Source organism: Tamandua tetradactyla, chromosome 2 (assembly GCF_023851605.1).
Source record: "Tamandua tetradactyla isolate mTamTet1 chromosome 2, mTamTet1.pri, whole genome shotgun sequence".
Lineage (NCBI taxonomy): Eukaryota > Metazoa > Chordata > Mammalia > Pilosa > Myrmecophagidae > Tamandua > Tamandua tetradactyla.
This window is the reverse complement of record NC_135328.1, coordinates 201,319,413-201,324,297: the sequence shown is the minus strand read 5'-3', so window position 1 is coordinate 201,324,297 and position 4,885 is coordinate 201,319,413.

The following is a 4,885-nucleotide window of genomic DNA, read 5'->3' as shown; positions in this document are numbered from 1 at the left end:
TGTTTATCTTTGGATCTAAGATGTGTTTCCTGTAGACAGCATATAGAAGGATCCTGTTTTTTAATCCATTCTGCCAGTCTATGTCTTTTGATTGGGGAGTTCAGTTCATTAACATTTAGTGTTATTACTGTTTGGGTAGTACTTTCCTCTACCATTTTGCCTTTTGGATTTTATATGTCATATCTAATTTTCCTTCTTTCTACACTTTTCTCCACGCCTCTCTCTTCTGTTTTTTCGTATCTGTCTCTAGTGCTCCCTTTAGTATTTCTTGCAGAGCTGGTCTCTTGGTCACAAATTCTCTGTGATTTTTTGCCTGAAAATGTTTTAATTTCTCCCTCATTTTTGAAGGACAATTTTGCTGGGTATAGAATTCTTGGTTGACAGTTTTTCTCTTTTAGTAATTTAAATATATCATCCCACTGTCTTCTCGCCTCCATGGTTTCTGCTGAGAAATCTACACATAGTCTTATTGGGTTTCCCTTGTATGTGAGATGAATTGCTTTTCTCTTGCTGCTTTTAAGATCCTCTCTTTCTCTTTGACCTCTGACATTCTGACTAGTGTCTTGGAGAACGTCTATTTGGATCTATTCTCTTTGAGGTGTGCTGTACTTCTTGGAGCTGTAATTTTAGGTCTTTCATAAGAGTTGGGAAATTTTCAGTGATAATTTCTTCCATTAGTTTTTCTCCTCCTTTTCCCTTCTCTTCTCCTTCTGGGACACTCACAACACGTATATTTGTGCGCTTCATATTATCATTCAATTCCCTGAGTCCCTGCTCATATTTTTCCATTCTTTCCCCTATAGTTTCTGTTTCTTTTTGGATTTCAGATGTTCCATCTTCCAGTTCACTAATCCTAACCTCTGTCTCTTGAAAACTACCATTGTAGGTTTCCATTGATTTTTCATCTCTTCTACTGTATTTTTCATTCCCATAAGTTCTGTGATTTGTTTTTTCAGACTTCCCATTTCTTCTTTTTGTTCCTTCCTTGCCTTCTTCATGTCCTCCCTCAATTCATTGATTTGGTTTTTGATGAGGTTTTCCATGTCTGTTCGTATATTCTGAATTCGTTGTTTCAGCTCCTGTATCTCATTTGAACTATTGGTTTGTTCCTTTGACTGGGCCATATCTTCAATTTTCCTGGTGTGATTTGTTATTTTTTGCTGGTGTCTGGACATTTAATTACCTTAATTAGTTTATTCTGGAGATTACTTTCACTTATCTTACCTAGGGTTTTCTTGCTAGATGAGTTTGTTGTCTATCTGTTCTTTGACATTCAGTTCAGCTTTTTCTGGGCCTCTAGCTTAAGTTTTGTTTAACAGAGGGTAATTTTTCAGTTCTTGTTTTCTTGTTTCTTGTCCTGCTTGTAAGGTGCCTTTTCCCTCCCCACCCTTAGGAGGGTCTACATAGGTATTACAGACTCCAGCTGGGTTTTCCTGGACTAAACTGGCCCCTATCAGGGGAAAGGAGTCACCTGCGTCAGTTTTCCCTGAGGGTGAGACCCAGCAGGTTGAAAGACTTTCTTGTGAAGTCTCTGGGCTCTGTTTTTTTTTATCCTGCCCAGTATGTGGCGCTTGTCTGTCTGCAGGTCCCACCAGCAAAAGATGTTGTGGCTCCTTTAACTTTGGAAGGTTCTCCCTGCTGGGGGTGTGGTGGAGACAGAGGAGAGGTTGTAGGCTGGTTTTAATGGCTTCAAATTGCGAAGCCCTGGGGTCTGAATTCCTTGAGAGAGGGATTCCACCTAAGTTGGGCTTCACCCCTCCCCTGGGGAAGGCACACGTGGGAGATAACCCTGAAAGCAGTCTGTTTCTGCCTATTCCTGGGGCAGTTGCAGCCTGAGTAATCCCACTGCTGAATCCAGAGGCAGCCAAGCCTCCGTAGAAACAGCCACAAAAACCTGTTTCATCCCCTTTCCTCTTTTTCAGTTAGCCCAATAAGCAATCTCTGCCTTGACCAGTTTCGCCTGAGCTGGGGGCCTATTTTTAGTACTCAGAATTTGTTTATTAATGCCACAATTGGTGTTCGGTTGGACTCAGTCCCTGCTACTGTTAGTCTCTTTCCTTTCCCTCCGGGAAGCCGCCTGTGGGGGAGGGGCACCAGGCGCCGGCCGCTGCAGCTTGGGGAGCTCACAGTTCCGGAGACTCGCAGCCTGTCCAGCTGGTCCAGACTGGGGTACGCTGTGTGTCCAGTCACTATCGTGGCTCCAGGAGCTGTTCTGTACTGTTTCTGGTTATTTAGTAGTTGTTCTGGAGGACAAACTAAAACGCGCACATTGCTAAGCCGCCATCTTGGCCCCATATTTTCAGTTCTTGTGGACAACAGTTGCGGAATTGTTGGGTCATGTGGTGGCTCCATATTTGACATTTGAGGAACCACCAAAATTGTTTTCCACAGTGACTGCTTCATTTTTTTTTGTATATTCATCATGATCATTTCTTAGAACATTTGCATCAATTTAGAAAAAGAAATAAAAAGAAAAAAGAAAAAAAATCATACATACCATACCCCTTACCCCTCCCTTTCATTGATCACTAGCATTTCAATCTTCTAAATTTATTTTAACATTTGTTCCCCCTATTATTTATTTATGTTTAATCCATATGTTTTACTCATTTGTTACATAAGGTAGATAAAAGGAGCATCAGACACAAGGTTTTCACAATCACGTAGTCCCATTGTGAAAGCTAAATCATTATACAATCATCTTCAAGAAACATGGCTACTGGAACACAGCTCTACAGTTTCAGGCACTTCCCTCCAGCCTCTCCATTACACCATAACTAAAAAGGTGGTATCTATATAATGCATAAGAATAACCTCCAGGTTAACCTCTTGACTCTGTTTGGAATCTCTCAGCCATTGACACTTTATTTTGTCCCATTTCTCTCTTACACCCCTTTTGGCCGAGAAGGTCTTCTCAATCCCTTGATGCTGAGCCCCAACTCATTCTATGATTTCTGTCCCACATTGCCAGGAAGATTTACACCCCTGGGAGTGACTGTATCATTTTACATTTCACCAGTCACACATGTGGATTTCAGTTTGTCCACATCCTGATCAACACTTGTTATTGTCCATATTTTTGATGTTTTTTCCCTCCAGATAGAGTCCTTTACACCTCTGACAGATGATCTTAGAAAACCTCCCATGAGGCTGAGGGAGAGGCAGGTGGCATGGGGTCTGGCTCACCTCCTCATGGAACCTATTTGTGCCCTCTAGACCTGCCCAGATCTGGTACCACGTCTAAACCACAGCCACTGTACAGTGGATAGCTTCTGTGCCCCTAAGATCATGACTTGGTGGGTCTGCTCATGCCCAATGCATGATGGGAAGCACAGGTATCACAGGTGGTTGGTGCCTCATGGTGCCTATTGAATTTTAGACACTCTTTCTCAAAAGGAGAGGAGGTCTCTGCTGCAGAGACAGTAGGGGTCTGCACTTGGGTCCTCTACTGGGGTCCGCCACTGAGCATCCTTACCAGCCCCAAGGAATCTTCTCATTCATGTGGCTCAACAAAGTAGGGCAGCTAGCACTGTGGCTTGGATCTGCTTCAGAACCATCTGTTGTGTTACCTCAAAGCTGACAGCTTCTTGAAGCACCGAATAAACAGGTTGGAGCAGTATTCCCAAGCATTGCAAAAGCTGCTTCAAAATTCAAAGAGGCCCATTAAATACTGGGCCTCATTTTTGGTAGTATGTATTAGTTTTCCATGGCTGCCATGACAAGTGAGGACAAATAGAGGGCTTAAACAGTTCTGGAGGCTACAAGTCTGAAATCAAGGTGTTGGCAGGGCCACACTCCCTCTGAAGGTGCAAAGAGAGAAAATCTGTTCCTTGACTCTTCCAGATTCTGGTGGCTCCAGGTGTTCCTCGGCTTGTGGCCATGTTACTTGTAGCTCTGCTCTGTGGTCACATTGCCTCCTCCTCTTCCCTGAGATTCTCTCCTCAGTGTGGCTAACCCTACAAAGGCATCTGGGGTTCCTGCCACTTTCTGTTCACCAGGTTCACAGCAGCAAGGGAATGGGGACACCACCCCAGCAAAGAGGGTCTGGGTGTCTCCCTAACAGCACCCACTACAATTTCCTTGATTGTCTTGACATTCATCAGACATCACTCTGGTCCACTATTTTATTGATATCATGTAAGTACTGGCTGCTAACAGCTCACATTTACCCTTTCTCTGGGGAACTGCTTTCTCTGCCCATTAGTAATTGTCTTACCAGGGAGGTTACAACTCCCAGGAGTAAGCCAGCTGGCTCCTGGCCTCGAGGGAGACTCCTCTGTGGTGAAATTCATGCTTCACAGGCCCCCATGGGACCAGAACAATGATATCAAAAGCCTCATTGATTCAATTCCTTCCTCTATCTGTCCTGCTTCCTTCACTCTGCCTTCTCCTGAAAGCTTACCCCATAAAAATCCCCATCTCTGGATCTGCTCCTAAGGAGCCTTATCTAAGAGAGTCCTTGTGGACAGTGTTATGAGGGAGCATGGAAAATTAACATCACCCTGATGCAGACCATGAAGGCATCCGCTGTCTCTGTCATGTAAAGGCAAACTTTTGGCTCCTCTCTCCTGTTGGGTATCATGAAGAAAGTACTTGCCAAATTGATAGCTGCATACCAAATTCTAGAGATTGTGCTAATCTGACACCGTGTCTGGCACAGTAGCTGAGCTTGGGCTATCCCCGGCTCAGTTGATACCATGTTTAGCACAGTAGTTGAGGTTGAATTATCCCTGGCTAGATTGATGGTAGTCCACTGTCATCTTTGTCACCTTCTTAAAGAGGCTGTCCCTGATTGCATTATGTAGTGTTGCCTTCCACTTCCTTCATTATATTATCCTATTTTATTTTCATAGTTCTTAATTTTACTTTTGCATGGGCAGGCACC